The sequence below is a fragment of the Megalopta genalis genome, chromosome 1, assembly GCF_051020955.1.
Source record: "Megalopta genalis isolate 19385.01 chromosome 1, iyMegGena1_principal, whole genome shotgun sequence".
In the NCBI taxonomy this organism is placed as follows: Eukaryota; Metazoa; Arthropoda; class Insecta; order Hymenoptera; family Halictidae; genus Megalopta; species Megalopta genalis.
Genome location: NC_135013.1, coordinates 15,836,478 through 15,859,140, shown reverse-complemented (window position 1 = coordinate 15,859,140; position 22,663 = coordinate 15,836,478). Strand labels below are relative to the sequence as shown.

The window sequence follows — 22,663 nt, the reverse complement described above, 5'->3', positions numbered from 1 at the left end:
AGAAACGGGGATGTTGGGAGCAGGGAAAAAATCGTATACAAAGGAGTTGTTTCCGCGTCGCGACGCTTCGGCCAGGGTTGGGGGAGGGGCGGCTCGGAACCACGGGGCAGAACGTCGTAACGATACGCGCCAAGTGTCAAGCGTCCGTTCCAGGACAATCGAGAGGGCGTCGTCTGTGAAATTCCGACAGCCGGCTGGCTCTCCGGGTCGATGGCTTTTGTCCCGCGGTCCTGCGTTGCTTGCTTGTTTGTCCTCTCTCTCTCCCCCTCTCTCTCTCTCACTCTCTGTCTCTTTCTCTCACTGCAGGCTATTTCCGAGGCTGTGTTCGATGGTTTTTCCGAGCACGGTTTCCAGGAACCTCGGTTTGGCTGGCTAACGTTAGTTGGAAGATCGAGAACCTCTGCTACGTGCTATCCCGAGCTCCATTGTTCTGGACATTTGTAGCGAAATGTCCGAGACAAATGGAAACGAGGCTGAGTGGAATGAAAGTTTGGAAACCGGGCTCGGGACTCTCCGTTGCGGGCTGACCTTCGGATCCGCCTGGCTCCTAATACCGTTCACGGACAGAGGATTTTAACTCGAGTGCCTTTTGGAGTTGTTATAGCGTTCGCCTGTGAAGAGCAGTGGATTTTTCTGGGAGGTGTTGCCGGAACATTTCGAGAGCATTTGATGTAGATTTTAGAGCTGCTGCATTTGAGCTTGAGTCGATGCAAGCGCCAAAGAAAGTTTACCGATATCCTTGTTGCCTAATGTTCTACTTGACAGGGAAAATACTGGTGTTTGAAGCGAATAGTGTCTTTGAGACCTCTGACAATGTTAACCCTTAGCGGACGAGAGGCGACAGTCGGTATTTATGTTAGATTTCGTTATCTCCAACATTGTTCACAACGTACTGTTTTATAAGAAAGTCCCTGAAGTGGTGGCGCAAATTATTTTTCTGGGGACTAGAAATTTGTTTAATCGATTCGTACATTCTCTACAAACATGTAAAAAGGCAGAGAAACGAATAACCAGTTATACATTTGAACTTTCGCAAAATTTTGATCAACAAATTAAGAGGAGATTTTCGTCAGCTACGAAACAGATCTTCAAGATCGTCGTCCAACTCTGACGAAATTCGTCTAAACGGGAAATTGCATGTAATTGTTACTGGCACAAAGAAAGATTGTCAATGTTTTATAAACTGTCACACCAAACGAAACTACAAATCGTAATTTTTGTAAAATTATATTCATAAAAGTGTGAATATAGATAAACTAACGAAATATAACGTTTTTGTAAGATAATTTATATGTAAGATCATTTTATTGTACCATATACAGTAATGTCTCCCTTACTGACGCTCAGATTGTCCACAAAAATGGACAATTTCGGAAGAAGCGTTACGATAGTTCGAGCCTTGCAGCTTGTTTTTATAGTTGCTGACAATTCGTAACTATTAAAATAAACCGCAAGGCTCGAATAATCGTATCTCCTCTTCCCAAATTGTCCATTTTTGTAGACAATCTGAGCGTTAATTAGAGAGACATTACTGTAAGACACTTGACAAATTTGCAAAAATCGCCTCGTTCTGCTACCTGACTCGGCCGAAAAAGTCGTTCGCTAAAGATTAACAGTGGAAAGTGATACGCGAGGTGTAGCTTCAGAAATAAAAGCACCACCTGCGGCTGACAGTGGACTTTTCGTTTGGACGGCATCAGCGCATGATAATCTTGACATAATCTATCGTTTGGACGGCATCGGTGCATGACATCGGTAACATCAAGGTTAAAAACATCAACCGCATCAACGGAAAGCCCAACAGTATCGGCTCCGCGCTTAACGTGTTAAAAATAGTGTATGTATGTATGTAATGTATATATGTATATGTTACAGTGAAACACCGAAATCTGGAGAATGTCGACTTTCACCGGCGAATGTCAACATTCACGTAGTCGCTTGGTGTATGTCCGAAATATTTGCTAAATACCCTTATTTCTGACTTACACCGGTAAATGTTGACATTCGCCATGCACTAATGGTGAATGTTGAACATGTTGGAGATTTATATTTTCTTCTCCGTAATTCAGTCGCTATAAAACGCCACAAGGGTGACGTAACTTTTTCGCCTCTCTTTCTGAAAGGAATGACCAAGAATTTAAAATACACGGTACATTCTACACGAGAAAAGAAAATAATAGTAATAAAAAAATTACTTACTTATGCGATTCAAATCTTATTTATTGCAACAACTTAAACTACTATGACACTTTGAATTGCACAAGAGTCCCTTGCTTTTACAACTGCATTTATTTGTGGAACACTTCCTTTTGCAATGACAGGTTTTGGACCTCCACCAGAGCATATCTGTGATTGTCGACACACACCGGAGAGGGTCCGAATGTACAACAATGTAATGAAATATTCGATCTTTCACCGACGTATTTGGTATCTGTTGACATTCACCGGTGAAAGTCGACATTCTCCAATTTCGGTCATTCACGGTAACATATATATATATATCTAATGTACCCGTTTATAGCAATTGTCTAGCGGTACTAATATCGACGTGGGCACGGGAATAGAATATCTCTGTTAAAAATAAGGGAATGTATCTTCGAAGCTGCTTTATGACCCCTCGTTTCCCGGAAATAATTTTGGAACACCCTGTGTAACACTTAGTAATCAAGTGGATGGTTCTAACGCGTTCGAGCAAACTCTGTAAAATTCTATAACGTTGAATTTAGAACACCGGAATTTCAGGATGATTTTGCATTTCACAGAACTTTCCCAGTAATAATAGAACACGGGAATGTTGTTTCGTTCGCGGATATAATAGCCCATACCGCGGTAATAAAATAGCTGCTGCTTGTTACTCGGTCTGAAGTTGGAGTTACGGCCGAGCCGTGTCCCCTAACATCACGAAGTTACTAAATTGTCAAACTTTTCGTACAAATAAAGTGCCACGAAAAAAAGAAATGATTAAAGCCCCCTCTCCTATAGCTTAGTTCCGCGCGGGGTAGCAACAGAGTAGATTTTTGCAAAATTTATTACCGCATGCTCCGACGTGGAGTGAGTCCGAGCGAAAAACCTGAGAAAAAAAATGGCCGTCGAGCGTGTTGCCAGTGAAATGTCCATCAGCCAGGGAACATGTTCTGCTTTCCAGCAAATAGCCGGCCCCGTGAAAAATGCTGAAATATTTTTGCCTATGCTTTCATTCTGCTTAGGCCAAGTAGCCGCGGATCGTGACGTTTTACAACGACCGCGCATTCTGTGCAGTCTCTCTTGCCCGCTGGAATACGCGTTTATCACGATGTCGAATCGTGAACCATTTCTGCTTTCATCTAGCAACTTTATCCGTCAGTAAAATACGGAATATATATATGTACAGGGTGTCCCAAAATTATGGTACTTTCGGGAAATTTGTGATTACTGAGGCCATTCGAAGCAACTTTTTTCTTTACAAAAATTTTCTCCGAGGCACCGTTAACGAGATATTAACGAAAAACGGTGACCAATAAAAATCGAGTACGGCTGACGCGAGGCGGCCCAGCCAACCAGCGCACGAAGCCCACTTCCGCTCATTGGCTCGGTCGCCTCGCGCCAGCTGAGCTGGGATTCGACCGCCACGACCGCTGTCGCCGTTGGCTCGGCCGCCTCGACCGCTGGCGCCGTTGACTCGGTCGCCTCGACCGCTGGCGCCGTTGGCTCGGCCGCCTCGCGCCAGCTGATCTCGCCTCTCACTGTTTTTCGTTAATAACTCGTTAATGGTGCCTCGGAGAACATTTTTGTAAAGGAAAAAGTTGCTTCAAATAGCCTGAGAAACCCGCCACTTTCGGATTGCGAGACATTTTTGGAACACCCTGTATATATCTTCCAATCCTTTGCGGTCTTGAGCGATTCCTCGCTTTCAATTGAAAATTTATTGTAACATCGTATAATTTAATCTTTTAAACCTATGCAGGACAATTGAGAAACACTATGGCCATTCTTATGCACCACGTAATTGTTGTGTTATTCATGAATATAACGTAAAGCTGCGAAATAAGTAACTATTAGCGAGGATATCTACGTTGAGCCAGGCTTGACATAGAACCACAAGCGATTAAAGACCTTGGCGCAGAAACAATGCTAGCCCAGATCTCAAGTGTTGCCAAATTCCTGCTGCATACAAGGAGACCTGTCCTGTGAATGAATACTTAGACTGCATAGTTGTTGAAATGATCATCCACATATTTAATCTGCTGAATAATATCGTCTTAAGAAAGCTGTTGTACTGCTAACTTTATACATTCCTGGACACAATTCTAACATCTTTTTTGATCGTTACATCATTTTTCAAAATGTAATGTAAGACTTCATGAAGAATACGTTAGACGATCGATGAATGATCAACAATTTTTAACGAATGAACAGTAATATTCTACTGAAGGATGTACAGACAAATTGATCGCGGTTTCATTGAACGTCATTAGTAATTGTAACCGTAATTACATTGTGCTTTGTGTTAATTTAATCAGAAAAACGAGACCAATACGATGGTAAAAGTTTCAGTGACGAGGAACCAAACATAAAGGGTATTGATTTCCGAATTTAAAAGGCTGAGCTCGCACGAGTCCTTCAACCTCTTAGGCACGACGCGACACTATAGTGGCTTTCGCGGATATCACCTTTCAGAACGACACGCCACTATAGCGGCTTTCGCGGATATCATCTCTCTGAACGAGACACCACTATAGTGGCTTTCGCGGATGTCATCTCTCTGGACAACGCGTCCACTATAGTGGCTTCCGTGGATGTCATCTTTCAGAACGACACGCCACTATAGCGGCTTTCGCGGATGTCATCTCTCTGGACAACGTGTCCACTATAGTGGCTTCCGTGGATGTCATCTTTCAGAACGACACGCCACTATAGCGGCTTTCGCGGATGTCATCTCTCTGGACAACGCGTCCACTATAGTGGCTTCCGTGGATGTCATCTTTCAGAACGACACGCCACTATAGCGGCTTTCGCGGATATCATCTCTCTGAACGAGACACCACTATAGTGGCTTTCGCGGATGTCATCTCTCTGCACGACGCGTCACTATAGTGGCTCACTCTAGTAGCTCACTAGCTCTCCGTTTGAATTAAATAATCATCTTCCTATGCATTGTGTCACATTTCTTTTGTCTTCACATCGATCTACAACAGTGTCAACAATATACAGACGGAATATACAGTATCAGACTCTGTACGGTACATATCAGAATCTGCCGTCCAGGGAAATAGCCTCGCGCGGAATTCAGCCGTACCTAAAAGGTCAAGGTTCATCGGACGCCTCGATCCTGAGTCCCTCTTTCTTCTTCGATAGCTATCCTCTACATTCGGACACCACGAAAAATATAGTACCTCTGCCGTAACTGTCATCCGGCAGATCCGAAGTTGCGACAATTACGGACGGAACGCTGTCTTCAAAGTTTGATTACGGTTCCAGAATTTGTGCCGCTGGTAAGCTACGACTGCAATCCGAATCGTCAATCATGGGCAAGCAATAAAGATCGCCAACTCGAGGCACAAGCAAACGCGCGTCCCCATCAAGATGCGAAGGTCCGGTCAGAAACAACTATAACCAGACCCGGAGGCGCCGCAATTGGCCCGCAATCGCGCCGCAATCGCGCGGTCGATCGCATTACACGGAATTAAGACGACGGGGACGAGGATCCGCGCGGGCGGATGGTTGTAGAATATCGTCCGGTTTACGACGCCGATTTCGGTCCGGTGTCAGCGTCGATAGGCGATTATCTCGCAGCGGAATCGCGACCCGCACCTTTAACGCTCCCGCAACCCGCTCGCGCGGAGTGTCTGCGCCGGATTGTCCTGCAGCCGGGCCGATAACATGCGGCCAGATGCACTCGGCTAGATGCACTCGGCCGAGCGGACGTTCGCTCTAGCATGCTCCCTTTATAATCGCTCGGACATTTTTCTGTTTCCTTTGTAAGGCGGAATCGAGGCAATGTCGATACCCGCCCTCGCCACTACCTTTGTTTCCCTTATCCTCTCTCTCTCTCTTTCTCTCTCTCTCTCTCTTTCTCTCTCTCTCTCTCTCTCTCTCTCTCTCTCTCTCTCTCTCTCTTGGATTCTCCATCTCTTTTGCTTCAGTTGCCCGCGATCCGAACGCGTTCCGATCGACAGCGATGTCCGGCGAGGTTCGATTTAAATTCACTTCTCTGTAATGCGTATTTACGCGGAGATTAGTCGCCGCGCGGTATTGAAAGCCTCGGAGGAAAACGGTTACCCGTCGATGGTTTATCTCGATCCTGGGAAACTATCGTGGTGGACGGAGAAATGGGAATTGATCGCGCGCCGAGGAATTGGTCGATTTGGTCTAGGTGCGCGGGAATTGCGGCCGATTGCGAGCACGAGGAAGATGGAAGTATGATTGCGACGGTGTTCCTTGGGGATGGATTTTTCTGACCGATTTCGGAGTTTGATCTGTGGGCGTCGGCGCGGCTTCTGGGCGACAGGTAGCAGCGAGCAACCGCTGATCAGAGAGTTCGCTATTAACTTAACCGAGTGTGTTTAACATTGATCGGAAAAGTAATGCGAGTTTGTTATTCCCACGGGTAGAGTACACGTTCCCTATCGCAGAAGTGGTACCAGAGAAGTGGTATCAGTTGGTCATTGCAGAGATAAATATTGTAAACTATAATTTAGTGGATAAAAAAATAGGATAAGTTTATCATCTGTGAGAAAAGTAATATCACTTTGTCATTCCTAGGAAAGTAATGCAAACTTGACATTATGAGCGAAGTGGTACGGGTCTATCACTCGTCAGACAATAAATATAAATTATTACATTCTGAACGTATAACGTGGGTTTCTTATTTATTAGAAAAATAGCATTACTTTGTCATTGATCGGGAAAGTAATGCGAGTTTGTTATTTCCACGGGTAGAGTACACGTTCCCTACCACAGAAGTGGTATCAGTTTGCCATTGCAGAGATAAATATTGTAAACTATAATTTACTGGATAAAAAATAGGATAAGTTTATCATCTGTGAGAAAAGTAATATCACTTTGTCATTCCTAGGAAAGTAATGCAAACTTGATATTATCAGCGAAGTGGTACGGGTCTATCACTCGTCAGACAATAAATATAAATTATTACATTCTGAATATGTAGCGTGGGTTTCTTATTTATTAGAAAAATAGCATTACTTTGTCATTGATCGAAAAAGTAACATTGCTGTGTCATTGCCAAAGACGTAATATAATCCTGTTACAACCACATAAGTGATATAAGTGTATCACTGGTCAGCCAAATAGCACAAACGGAACATTGGTCGGACAATTAACTCGAATTGATGAGCGATCAATCGAGTAGAGTAAATCAATGAGAGGTCGGAAAGAAATACTTGCTGGACAAAACAACGAAAAAATTTAGAAATAGTATACATCGATCACTGGCCAGATCATAATAAAATACCAATTACGACGGAATATTAATAACACATTTATAGAGTTTGTAACACTTTAAAGACATTTGTTGGTATTTTCGGAACTCCTGCAGTTCGCAAGGAGGGTTGAAATCGGGTTTCCGCGGTGCAGTGAAACCATCTAAATATGAGTGTAGTGGATTAACTGTACTGCGAATTCCGTGAATTTGTACCGCATACCAGCGTGTAGGACACGTTCAACGAATTACTTGAGCAAAATTTAATAGCATTACTGTGGTAATCTCGAACTACACAAATCTTCGATGCTGGCACTCAATTCTTTACGACTTCCGCAGCTGAGTTAGCGAATTCCGCAAAAATATGAGCTCCCATAAAAGTCTACAATTTAACCGTAAACGATGCTAAATTTTTCGACGTGCTTCTGAGATGTCACTGTCCAAATATCGATGTTACAACGCCGAAACATCTTTTCTGAGCACAAGACACATTCCACTGTATCAAAGAAATGATTGCACCTAATTTTCCACACAGGTGTCAAAGAATGATTCAAACACAACTGAACCGTACAATGAACGAACATTTGAAATTTTAAGCTGTAGATGCGCGAAGAAATAAAACTGCAGTTCGTTGAAGTCAAATTCCACGGCTGTTTTCTAGACAGCCTCTCCGCTACTTTTGCATCGATCGAACAAATTCCTAAAAACCCTTTCCACCTCGTAAACGGTAGAAAAATTCCAAAAATTCCTACTAGCCTGACATCGTAGGATCAACTCCTGGCCGAGGGGCAACGCGTAGGTGCACACACAAATAGACGAACGTAAAGTATTTACAGAGTAACGGCCGTAGTATATCGCATGATATTACGGAGGAGAACGCGGGCCAAGCATCAGCAGTAACAGCAGCAACGGCAACGGTAGTAGAGCAGCAAGGAGCAGCAGCGGCATCGTAACACGGCAAACGAAGTATGTTGATTATTCTGTAATCTCGGACAGAGCGAGGAATCCCTGTTTCGTAGCGGTGCACGCCGAGCTTTATGAACTTCCGCCGACGGCACGTGAACTCATAATGGAAATTGCCGGTCCCATCGTTCTTTTATTCTCGCCGCGAGGCGAGCCGTCGCGCGTTGCAGCCGTTAGTCACGGGACGCGACCTAATATGTTTACCGGCGGACGATTTTGGCTCCCGGCCAAATTAATTTCGAACGAGCCCCGCTTGAAATTGTAATCGACTGTTTAATCTTCGGATTGAATTGTCCGCGGGGACGGGCGGGGGGACGCCAGGACAACAGCCGAATCGACGACCCCTACAGCTTTACGACGGTTATTTCGGATCTTGATTTCGTAGCCGCGCGATTGCTTGTCCGCACGGCATCCTGTTCCGCACCGATGTCGCGTGAAATTACGACTACGATTCACTGTTAATCTGGTCGGGAATCGGTCGTACACATGTACATACACACCTCACGCACTCTTGTCTAATTAAAGAAAAGATAACCCTCCAATGTGCAATCCGTGTAACTTAGGTAATTCCATCGATTGAACTTATTACATCCTGTCGAAAATTCCAAAGGGCGAAACGTCTTCACCTGGCACACAACGAAGAAATCTTGGGCAACAGCGACTTGTGCAAAAACACCATTAGAATATCTTAAATCTATTGGCGAACCTTAACAGATTTAGCATCGAATTTTAAAAATAAACAAAGAAGGAAAAGCACTGTTCAACCGGTCAATGCGCAGAGATGTTCCAAGGCGCGAACTAGAATTTTCCTTCAACGGCAAGCTTTCTTTCCAAACTTCAGAGGCACGGGTCGTTTATATCCTCGTAAAAATACTGTTGCATTCGTCCAAAGGGAAAGGAAATTCCTAATATAATTTGTAATATTTTTATTTTTAATTCCGTGATGTCGACCAACACTAACGTTTGGTACGGTTGAAGCGATTGGATTTTGGAATAACGCGGACTAAATTCCATCGATTAAACTTATTAAATCCTATTAAAAATTCCAAAGAGCGAAACGTCTTCACCTGACATACAACGAAGAAAACTTGGATAACAGCGACTCGTGCAAAAACACCATTTGAATGTCTTAAATCTATTGGCGAACCTTACCAAACCTAGCATCGAATTACTATAATTTAAGTGGCTGTTGTAACTGTGCGAATGCTATGCTCCGTAAATGCCTTAAAAATAAACAGAAAAGAAAGAGCATTATTCATCCGGTCAATGCGCAAAGATGTTCCAAGGCGTTTCGCGAAGTAGAGATTTCCTTCAACGGCAAGCTTTCTTTCTAAACTTCACAGGCACAGGTCGTTTATATCGCATCAAAATACTGTTGCATTCGTCCAAAGGGAAAGGAATTTCCTAATATAATTTGTAATATTTTTATTTTTAATTCCGTGATGTCGACCAACACTAACGTTTGGTACGGTTAAAGCGATTGGATTTCGGAATAACGCGGAATAAATTAATTAGTGTTGTTGGAGGATTGCCAGAACATAGTGTCTCCTTCGGTGCATTCGTTGTGTGGAATTTATTGGCGAGATGTGACCGATCCACTGTCTGGAGGTAGGTGGAATGATTTATTACCATTTTTTTTTTATTTTAGTGATATACTGTTGCGAACAAAAACGTTTGGCACAGCTAACTTTCAATTATAGAGATGTGTAGATATGCGAAGCACGGAAGAACACTACAACGAAAGTCAACTCGACTGGCATCGTACTACTAACATATATGTGAGTCAATTCTGCTGTTCTTGCAAAACTATTTCTTGACACTGTTTTACGTCTTTTATTTCAAAATTGTTAAAATCGTAAAAACATTTTCATTGGAAATGATCGAATACATTTCTTGGTTCGAGCATACGTTATGATTAAAGCAGAGAAAATTCTAAATAAATTCAGCATTTCTATCTGTATAAAGTAACACGCGTTAATCACTTTAATGCTAAGTAAATTTAGCGATAATGTACGCAGTTACTAAATTGTTCCTTCTCTTCGTCAATTTAATATTTATATTGAAAATAATATAACAGCAATCTTAAATTGATCTAATAATTCCATCGTTCTGAATTTCAAACTCTTCGTTTTTCCGATAAATATATAAAATCCGAAGTCCGGTACATAAATGTAAAATTAAGACACAATATGTACAGTATTCTAAAATCATGGATGTAATAACTCACTTGAAAGCAAACTTTTCATCATCTTCCGTGGCAGACCGTCCCGATCGCAGCACGGGCGCGATACGTTCATTTTTTTCACTTTTTCGAACCGATTGGCGGCGTTCATCGATTTGCGCACGGTAACGAAAGATCCATGACGCCGTTGATCCTCGATCGGCCGCAAAGCTGCAGCGAGAATTTATCGCGGTTACGGATTTGCGCCTCCCTTTTTTCCCCGACCGTGGCCGAACGGAACGCGACGAGCTTTTTCTTCGGCGAGCGAATGATCCGGGGTGAAAAGAGAGGCCCGTTCAGGCGCGAAATACGCGGCGACGCGAACAGTTCATGGAGAAAGTAATCTCTCTGGTGCGCGGACGACGTCTATTCGCGGGATTTATCGCGCATAATTCTTCCCTGCGCCCCGGCCGCGTTTCCTTCTGTTTCGGTGATTTACAAACAATGCTTCCGACGCGACGTCCCGCGGGACGGCATCGAGAAGATCACTCTGGGACAGCGTGGGAGAGAGTCTGGTCGCTTGAATTTGAAATATCGCCTCTGCCGTCGCGGAAATTCGCGAACATTCTCGGAAAGAGCAAAAATGTTTCTGATATCCACCATTATTTTGCCTGTATCGTCGGTTTGCACTTCGCGGAGGAAAACGTAACGAAGGATGGGCCGTTGTTCCTTTGCTCGGCAGATGCGCCAGTCCGTGTCTCGTTTGTTTCTTCCCTCGGCAAGTAAGAAATATTTTATTTGCCTCGTTCTATAATTCATGCTCCTGAAACGGTCCCGCGGATTATGGAACGTGACGAGTGTGTCTCTCGCTGGCTTCGTACACTATTTACATCTACTACGACGTTCACAACGTAATAAGAACGTGTATCATTTTATTCGAGGCATGGTAGAATAGTTCTACCCAAGTATCGTCCGTGTTGCTTCTGCAGTTTTCTCGTGCGCAATTTCTTAGATCACGAAAGTGGCTACGTTTCCTGTAGTACAAAGAAATTCGATTTAATTGTTTTACATTCACGACGTTACATATTTTATATATTCGTGAGAAAAGTTAACAGACCAAATGCGAAACGGTAAAACTGTTTAATGAACTTCAAGATAGAATTACAATATATTTTCAGCACATTAAGATTACTCAGATAGAAAACGAATGACTATGGAGCTCGCGTGCCTTGCGATCGGAGCAAACAATTTTTATTTTGAGACTCAACAGTCTAACGATGACGAAAATGGTTCTCGGATTGTAATTCACTGCTCAAAAAGCCACGAAGAACTGTATTACACGATGATTAAATATTTCAAGATCAATTATCGTTGTGCATGTCTGAATGTGTTTTAATATCAGCTTCAATATTTTTTGTAACATTATTATTGGAGCAGGTATTTAAATAGAAATGTTTAGGTATATTTACCCTGTATATTGCCGGTTCCGTAATAAAATCTAATCTAAGCAATGTTATAGGCAAAATACAGGGTATCCCAAAAATGTCTCGTAATCCGGAAATGGAGGTTTCCGTGGTCATTCGAAGCAACTTTTTCCTTTACAAAACTTTTCTCCGAGGCATCGTTAACGAGTTATTAACGAAAAACACTGACCAATGAGAGGCGCGCTCGCGAGGCGAGCCAACGAGCGGTCGAAACTCGGTTCCGCTGATTGGCGCGGCCGACCCGCGCCAGCCGAGCTCGTCTCTCATTGGGCACCGTCTTTCGTTAATAACTCGTGAACGAAGCCGCGGATTGCATTTTCGCTAAGGAAAAAGTTACTTCGAATGACCCGAGAAATCTCCCATTTCCGGATTGCGAGACATTTTTGGGACACCCTGTATATTAATTTTAAGATCAGCGCGATATTATTGACAGTGAATGCTCGCCGCGTTCTCAGATAGCCCGGTGAAAAAATTCTTGCAATACCTTGGAATGCGGTGTTTGCGGGTGTATGTATATACAATGTATATATGTATATACATATATACACATATATACATTATAATCATGCACCGCAGGCCATCGCGAAAAGAGGCGGCCTGTTCGGCCGACGATGCGTTAATTACGCAAATACCGCGAACTCATTAGTGGCCTCTAGGATTGCGGGGGCGCGAACAAATAAATAAATAAATTCCCTTCGTGCCGGGGCGTGTGTTAATGGAGTTTTCGTGGGAGAGAGGGGGTTCTAGCGTGAACGCGGGAATAGCCCACGGATGTCCCGCAGCCGCGTTTCTCCATTTATTGCGTATAATCGACAATCGGGCACCGGGACGTTGTATAACCGCGGTTTTCATTCCAGTATTTTCGCCGAGAAATGCCGTCGAAATTATTAGCGGCGCGTATTCGTCTCGCTAATCGGATAAATCTTATTATTTATCCGAAATCTAATTGCGAACTCAATTTATGGAGATGGAATTCGGTTTGCGGCGAAAGCGACCGCTCGCGCATCAATATTAATTGCGAAAATCTTTCTGAAAATGCTGGCTAATTCTTCCTCACGAATATACAATCTGGAGCCTGCGATTTCGCTCGTGGTCGAGCCACGAAAGACGCTCAGTTTGTTCGTTCATTTTATTTTTAATAGCCGAACGGCGGATCTGTTGAATAAAAATATAACCGAGTATGCTTATGGTCGTTTCTCATTCCATTTAGAACTTTTTGTCAACGTAATTTTTAAGCTACTCCTTCTAGCCGCTTCAATGTTTCTCAATGGACAAAGTTATCAGAAACTAGACAGTGAAATAAAACCAATTGGGTTCAGAGTTCAAATGGACTGGATTTTGCACTCGGAACTGTCTAAAGTCCGATACGAAGACATTCCTTTCGACCGGCAATAATTTATACGATTCTCCTCATTTAATGCATATGAAATCGAGCCCGTTTACTCGGGAAACTGTTCCATTCTTTCAACGATTAATGAAATACAAACAAATCAACAATGTAAAAATTTCTCAGAGTCGCCGTTCGAGTATAAACAATTAAAAGACTGCATCGGATGGATGCAATTCTTGGATGATGAAACAAGGGAATTCGAATAAAATGAAAACTGTATTCGTAGAATGAGTAAGAACAAACACTTACTTCGAATTTGTACAATTCAAAGACGAAATGTTCACTGTGTTTTCATACAGTCGCTTCAGTCGGATGATTTTATCTGCGGATTCGCGCAATGGCCCCAAACATAAAACCCCAAGAAAGTATTCAAAAATTAGACAATTGCCTTGAATTCCCGCGGGCACGCCGATACAATATTCGCTTGAAATTCGCGCAACTAATTGAAAGATAAAATACCTCCAGCGACCTCGTGCAACAGTCTCGAACACGAAATGAAAATCGAGACACGTGGGAGAGATCTCGCGAGTCGAGAAGAACATCAATCACTTAGGTTGAACATTTACCAGGATAAATGTAGGAATTTTTCGCACTCGCGGGACGTTTTCACGGGGTTCGCGCCGATTCTCCATCCAGGTTGCGCCGATGCCACGTTGCAGGGAGCTTGCAAGTATAATAAATTGAAGGAAGGATGCGCGGGAGGCGCGTGCGTCGAGCTCTTTATCTCGTGCACAGTACATTTACCTTCTCGCGGCCGGTTCGGCGCTTTCGCGACTGTACGCCGTGTATAGTCGTTCGACGCGATTTCCTCGACTTTTTTCCGAGCGTCGGGCCGTTGCGTCAGGTGCATCGAACGCCTACGCTTTGCCTCCCACGCTTGCCACCCCGTATCTCTCTCTCTCTCTCTCTTTCTCCCTTTCTCCCCCTCTCTATCGTGGTTCGACGTTCGCCAACGTAACGCGACAAACGGCCGCGATACTGCTCCGCCATTCTGCCGGCCCTCCTTCAAACGCGGATGTTCTCTGCGTCCTTTGTGCAAGCCCATCGGACCAGACTGCCTGAGAGCTGCTTCGACTTTGCGACCGCGGCGAGACAAAAGCCGCGCAGCGCCGCGCCGCGTCGCATCGCGTCGCGTCGCGACGCGACGCCCCACACTCCGGTGCGCTCGCCGACCGTTTTAAATATCGCGGTCGAGGACAGGGACGATCGACGACCCTTCTCCCGGCCTATCGAATCCATTCTCTCGCGTCCCATTGCTACCAGAAATTATTGATACTCCCGTTCCGCGCGGAAAACCATGGTAGGTTAACAATAGAATATATAGTAAATGAGGAAAATGGATTCGTGCTTCGCCGTGGAGGCAAAATGCGGTGCAGATAAGACTATATTACAGATTTGATACTTTTATGACGTAAACAAATTAGAGCGGGTCATTGATCGAATTGTTTCGAGCGAACATTCATTTGAGATAATTATCAGAATGTATGGTTTCCAATTGAATATGTTATTCGAGTAAAAATTATTCATTATTCGTCATGGATTATTCTATTTATTCGAATGATTCTTTATTCTATCTATTTATTCAAATAATTCTTTATTCTGTCGATTTATTCGAAAAATTCTTTATTCTATCGATTTATTCAAATAATTCTTTATTCTCTCGATTTAGTCAAAAAGTTCTTAATTTTATTTATTTATTCGAATAACTCTTTGTTGTATCGGTTTATTCGAATAAAGTAACAATCTTTCCGTTGCTACATTTGAAAAGAAGCTAATTGTAAAAAGGAATATCGAATCGCAAATAAGTAGATCGGAACGCAAAATAAAGTTATCTGCTGGAAACTGGAGACACTTGGGATTTACAATGTTCTCAAATAGTCAAAGGTAATGTGTATCGATATTTCTCCATTTCTTTCGTGTTTTTACCGTTTTGTATTGCAGCTGTATATTTTTCCCATAAGTGAATGAAATCCGCAAGCTACTAGGAAGCCAGCGTGTTGCACGGTTTCACTATGAAGTTGAAAAAGTGCACACTTTGTGAATTATTTCCGAGGCACAGAAACTCCGTAGAAACTTCGCCGTTAGGTGTTTCAAACGTGCGCACATTGAACCGCATTCGAGAATTTTTTCCCCCGAAGATACCCATACTTACAGCATTACGTAATTTGTGAAGTGCTGCCTAACGAATCTACGATCAGGCTAAAATAGTTGAAATATCATTCGAGCCCTCATCAGTAATAATCTTCTGTGGTTAGCGAAAAAGCCGGTGTATGATGGCGGGATTCCAGAAATATCAGGATTTAGTCGGAAACTCATCGCGATTACCGTTCCGAAATGAGAATATTCCATCTTGGCCGACTCCCGACGCGACGTACAGTATATCGCGTGTGATTATGTATTAAGGCACGTGCTTCCGGCCGTCCCGAGCAGGAAGGTTTCAAATCCACTTTACCGTAATGCGACCACGCGATGCTCTATTTGTTTTGGCCTGGGACTAAACGTATTTCCACTGGTTGAATAGAAATAGTCCTTATCCAATTCGCTCGATCTTCAACGGACCGCATTCTACTTGGCGTGGCCGAGCGCGGACTTTAATCTACTCTTCCGACCGCAGAGGCTCTTAATCTTCTTACAGGGTGCCATCCTGCGAAAATTCTACTTGTCTGACCGACCGGGTGTTCTATATCCAGCTTGTCCGACCGCGGATGGACTTCTTTCACTTATCCGATCAAAGGAAACTTGACGCTGTCGGATCTGCGAGATATCGTTTCGCTTGTCTGACCGACGATCTAATCTACTTCGAGGAGTTATGGGACTGTACACGACCACGACATGCTGCGTCCTCGACTGTCCCCAAAATTGCATCTGGGAAATTCAGTTTGTGTCTCCTAAAATCTTATTGCATGGATGCAATTGGGAATAAATAATACGATAATTCTATTGTTAAACTCGGTTTCTTTTTAATATTTTCACTGTCCCCTCTTACTCTCTTTAAGTCAGCTTTGATTAAATTTCATTCTCAATGACTTCATACGTGTTGTAATCTCTCGCTTTCGTACGTATTCACATCGTTATGCAACCGGATACCCGAATTATTATCAGCAGTTTCGACTGTTATTAATTGCTTTAGGTATTTTTAGAAAGTAGTACAACTTTCTTTGCACTGTTTGTAAGAACTATTATTTTCATCCTCGTTAACTCTGCTGTCTTTTAAACCTTATTCGTAAACAGTTCTGCTTCAATGACTCATTTCTTTTTCATGCACATACATACGGTGACACAACAAATTAATTTTAAGGTATCAGAGAGTGGTACAATCTGATTTATCCGTAATTAAACTTAATTGCTATATTTCTTCGGATTTTTGAAAACGATATGATTGTTCCTTACCTGTGTGCTATTCGGGCAGCCTTAAAATTCGTATCTGTAACAAAAAGAATAATAGAATATATAAATAACGAAATTTAAGACGTGAAAGATTCAAGATCCATTTCAATATCATGAAAATATGATTATAAGTATATAAGGTATTTAAAGAATCTTGGAAATTACATTGCTTCTCTCGGAAATTTCAGGTTGCTGTGAATTTCCCTGTGCTAGTTCTACGCCTATGCAATTTATTACTACGTGGATGCTAAGATTCGACCAATCTTCGTCGAATCGTGGCTTGCGGCCTCCGAATTGCCTTCGAATCGTGACAAAAAAATTGAAATAAAAAAGTTAAGTCATCGTTTTTATTCTAGCATTTCTATGTAGTTATATTAACGTACACCGGCATACTGCCAACTGCTCTGAGTTTCTACAAAAAACGAACCGCGAGACCGGAAGAATCGTGTCCGAGTGTCTGGCGATTACCGTTTTTAATTCCGAGCTCCGAGCCTTCCAGGGAGAAATTACTGTACTTCCACCTTAGATTTATTACTTTGAATGATATTTAATCATATTTACAGACTTGAAAATGTCTGTCAAACAAAATGAGGATTCACATTCGATTTATAGAAATCTTTATTTGTTCTTCATTTTTGATGCTTCTTTCCTTACATTGTCTGTACCGATGTTCATCCCTATGTACAACCAATATACAGTAATGTTTCTCTAATTAACGCTCAGATTGTCCACAAAAATGGTCAATTTTAAAAGAGGAGATACAATTGTTCGAGCCTTGTGGCTCGTTTTTGATACTTATCGATTATCAACAACTATAAAAACGCGCTGCAAGGCTCGAATAATCGAATCTCCTGTTCCCAAATTGTCAATTTTTGTGCACAATCTGAGCGTCAATTAGGGAGACATTATTGTACATCGTTTTAAGAACGTACCTCAAACAGAACAAACATTCAGAAGTCTTCACGTAGAATAAAAATGTACTCTCCACTCTGTACTCGTTTTTCCGTGTCCATTTCAAGAACGTCCATTAGCAAACTAATTTTAATCCAGAACAGAAATTCTCCTCTTCGAATCTGTTTCACCGCAGTCCTCTCACGTCAATTACCAAAATTTCGACATCATCCTTCACAATAATCTAAAAAATAGATTGGCACAGCGTACAGGGAAGGGATTTCTCTTAGCAAGGACAAGCGACCTCGGTTCGAGGTAAGGTGAACGTGCTCATTTTCGAGACCGTTGATGGTTATTCGGCCGGCGACCCGATCCCGGCGGTGGAAAACGGGTCGTGGAGCTCGGCCCAGAGGAAAGTTGCGTCCAGAAGGCGGGTTTGAGGGGCGGGAGGGTGGAGGGGATGAAATCACGGTCGAGCGGGCATAGGTACGAAGAGAGGGCGTCGCGGATCCGAAACGAGCGCCGGTCCGCAGACTTCGCGGCCAGAAGCCAAAAGCTCGGAAACTCCGTGAGTTACGGCGGCCGCTTATTGGCCCGAAACTGTGTCGGCGCTCCAATTTTTTCCAGCTCCCACCACCGCGCCCCACACCACCCCTCGGTTGCCCATTTTTATCGGCCGCGATATATCTTCCGGCTAGGCGAGATTCGGCGTTTTATAGCAATCTGCAGGCTGTTGTCCGTTCGAGCGTCGTTTCCGTCCTACACCGCCGTCGCAATTGACTCACCCCCACACACCCCCTAGCGGGTAAATATTAGGTTGCCGGAACCCTGGGACACGTTTCCTGTAAATTCCATTTTTTCTTTCAACCTCTGTGCTAACCTCTGCGCCGGATTCTTGTAACTGGATTTCAAAGTCTTCGGCTTTGCCTGGATTTCAGAATTCTTGAGAGAACTTTTTGCAGCTCGAAAGTACACCCGACGGCAAAATTGAAGGATCAGTCGTTCTTTTGACCGAGAGATTGTCAATCTATGAACAGCTGTAACTCCGTTAAGTGCGCTGTAACTTGGCGAGAGAAGGTCGTAGAGACTTAAGGCTTCCCTCGAATTAAAGGGGGACGTGTAACTTTACGATGCCGGGAACTGCACGCTTTAAAACAATTTTTACAGCTCCACGAGGGTGTTAGACTTTACAGTTTTTCGGTATCACGAACTATTCCCTCGGATTTAGAAGAATACAGTAGTGAGATGTGCATGGATAGTGCATGATACTAAAAATTAGCGTATGGTATCATATACTAGACACTTCAATTTTTAATTTTCGAAAATCATGACACTATGATAGCTTTTAACCGAGTTACAGCTGTTCGAAAATTAATAATTCCTCGGTGAAAAATTGCTGATCTTGTTTATTGATAGTGATGTTGTTCGGTCAGGCTAAAAATCTGTTGACGGTTTTGTTCATCTTTTGGCTGTGTGACATCCTTGATACAAGCGTAAGAAGCTGACTGTATTCAAAAATAAAAATCTAAGAAAAATCATCCGAAAACTGGTGCTCGTTTGTCTCAAGGTTGCATAGAAGTTACCGAAATCTGTAAGGCGCATTTTGAAAATTTTCTTTATAGGCTCAGATAAAAAGATTGGAAAACAAGAGTTCTATGCTTTCTTGTCATTCCAAGTAATGGCAAGATTAAGGGAAACAGGCTTGTCCCTCTATCATCTAATGTAAATCGTTTAGTTCAGTTTGAAAAAAGTTATATCGATTTTCTAAGTGGTTTTAACTATATGGCCGTCATTATACGTGATCAGCTAGATATCGGTCGACAATCTCAGTAAAACAGTTCTGGTAAAGTCACAGTACAAACACGAATAGAACGCTTGTAAGAAGGTATATCGATGCTATAGTAACCAATACTGTGTGAATCAAGACAGATTTTGACAAACAGCAGCTCGATGTGTGGCATGTTTACGTATTCACGTGAACTTTGGTACTTCTTATGAAAGGCGATCAGCACATTGTTGCCTCGAGAGGAATTACTGGCACAGTAAATTCTCTCTAGAATGCCAAATTTCGGTCTGCTGCGAATTTCCCTGTGCCAGTTCTAAGCCTATGTGATTTATTGCTCGTCGATGCTAAGCTTTCGTGATGCGGCACGCGACGCAGCCCCTTTGACTCGAATTCCCGGAAAACAACACTTGTGTATGAATCAGATAAGAAAAACCGCGAAGCTACAAGGTACGTGGTAGCTACAGTAAATTCTCCCGAATTGACCCTCAGTTTGTACACATGTATGGACAATTTGGGAAGAGGAGATACGATTTTATAGTCACCGATTGTCGACAAGTATAAAAATGAGCCGCGAGGCTCGAATAATCGTACCTCCTCTTCCCAAATTGTCCATTTTTATGTTTCCAAGCTAAGGGTTAGTTAGGAAGAATTTATTGTACTAACTACGTGATCGTTGAATCGTGGCATGTGGCGTCTGAATTCCTTCGAATTGTGACAAAAAAATTGGAAATAAAAAAATTAAGTCGTTGTTTTTATTCTAGCATTACTATGTATTCATGTTAATGTACACCGGCTGCTGGCCGCTGCCTTTTTCTGCCGACTGCCACGAGTTTCGTCCTCTCTCCCTTTCTCTCTCTCTCTCTCTCTCTCTCTCTCTCTTTCGCTCACGAGATGTCGGCAACTATAAAAACAAGCCGCGAGACTCGAAGGATCGTGTCTGAGCACCCGCCGAATATCGCGTTTTCAATTCCGAGCTCCGGGCCTTCTAGGGAGAATTTACTATAGAAAATGACCCATTCAATCGGTAAACATTGTACTCATTAGACGCAAATTTCGGATATACAATAATGTCTCCCTTACTGACGCTCAGATTGTCCACTAAAATGGATAATTTGGGAAGAGAAGATACGATCGTTCGAGCCTTGCGGCTCGTTTTTATAATTGTGGACAATTTATAAGTATAAAAATAAACCACAAAGCTCGAATAATCGTATCTCCTCTTCCCAAATTGTCCACTTTTGTGGTCAATCTGGGCGTCAATTAGAGAGACATTACTGTAATCGCGCGCGTTTCTACATAAATAATTACAGCATAAAGTCGTGGAGAGCATGCCAATTCTCGCTTTAGATAATTCAACTTGGTACGGAAGACGCCTGACATTCAGAAAATAGACGAACGAATGGATGACGCGATTTTTTAATTTTGACAAAATTAAAGCAATAATCCGATATTACCCAATTTCGAAAAATCCATCAACAATCCCGTTTAGGAATATGCGGTTACCTGATATTTCACGTTTCGTTTCGGTCGAGTATTTCCTCGCGTTCTCGTCGAGACCCGGCCCGAGCCCGGCCCGTGGCTCATGCCCAACAGCCAAAAAGACCGCACGCGCTATAAAGAATATTGAGTTTGCGTATCAGAATCGTGGCAGAATGTTTCCCGATTGTTCGGCGCCGGTGCGCTCCGAAGGAATGCAGCTCGCAACGATGCATTTTCCGCATCGCGTTCCTGCAGTCGCGCTAGTTCCTAATAATTAAACCGCGATCGTTTCACGTTGTTCATGTTGGCTCTTGCAGAGCGTATCTCTTTCCCCGTGTTCCGTGGCTCGCCTCGGCCCGGACCGAGACCACAATCATGCAAATGTTCATTGCACGTAATCGCCGATTCCGGGGCACGGATAACGCCGCGCGATACTGTTTGATACTCCGTTTGAATTACTCCGGTCAAAGTACATCTCGATCGAGCCGCTCCGAGCGTTATGGAGTGGTGTTCTGGTTCGTTACGTCGGCCAGTTTTCTCAGATTCGCGAGTTGAACAGACACGTTTGATTGAAAGCCATGCTCCAATGAATTACTGTACCCCCGTCTGTGTACGGAGGGATGCGATGTACCTCTTTACTCTATACCCGGAGAATCTGCCGTCGAATATCCTGCATGCGCTATGTTTGTATACGCTCTGTATTGATTCAAAGAGATTGGGTCCTAGCAAGCGAGTTGTTTAAACACCGCTACACCAATATATATGTATATATCGCGGAGATGTTTGTTACTTGCGGTACGACAGGTAAATTATTTACAACTACTGTTTAGTAGTTTGACCCTCGGACCGCGTTGCTACAGCCTGCCATGGAAATTTCGTGCATCGTCCTTCAGTTTGTGGGGTGGGAATTTATTTGTCGAATAACTGGCGCACGGAGAATTCGGATTCTCTCGGAAGATGTGACTACGTGCTCTCAGATTCGTTTCACTGTTATTAACACTTTAATGGCCGCACGTCAAATGTCGCCAGGGGTTGGCAATACTTATGTAAATTCATGAAATAATTCAACATGTGCGTATATACACGTAAAACAAAGAAAAAACAACGACATGAACAACACATTTAATACAACATTAATTTAATATTTTTCCTTCGTATGATAATTATTAAAGCATCGCACACATGTTATGCGAGCGGCCATTAACCTTTTAGGTACGGCTGAATTCTGCGCGAGGCTATTTCTCTGGACGGCAGAGTCTGACGTGTACTGTACAGAGTCTGATACTGTATATACAGGATGTCCCAAAAATGTCTCGCAATCCGAAAGTAGTGGGTTCCTCAGGCCATGTGAAGCAACTTTATCCTTTACAAAAATTTTCTCCGAGGCACCGTTAACGAGTTATTAACGAAAAACAGTGACCAATGAGAGATGAGATATGCTGGCGCAAGGCGGCCGAGCCAATGAGCGAAACTGGGTTTCGACTGCTCGTTGGCTCGGTCGCCTCGCGCCAGGTAAGCTCGCGCGAGCCAGCGGCGCCAGCGGTCGGGCGGTCGAATCCCAGCTCAGCTGGCGCGAGGCGGCCGAGCCAACGGCGCCAGCGGTCGAGGCGGCAGAGCCAACGGCGCCAGCGGTCGAGGCGGCAGAGCCAACGGCGCCAGCGGTCGAGCGGTCGAATCCCAGTTCCGCCGATTAGCACGGCCACCT

General features: G+C 43.4%; 1 protein-coding gene across 2 annotated transcripts in view; it reads right to left on the bottom strand.

The window, feature by feature from the left end:
- The window catches only part of LOC117222655 (uncharacterized), a 437,318-nt gene that overhangs the window by 53,356 nt on the left and 361,299 nt on the right, over nucleotides 1–22,663 (bottom strand). For both annotated transcript variants that reach the window (XM_033474470.2, XM_033474478.2), the window contains one exon: nucleotides 16,806–16,839. The gene's annotated coding sequence lies outside the window, so the exon portion shown is untranslated. The remainder of the gene's footprint in view (nucleotides 1–16,805; nucleotides 16,840–22,663) is intronic.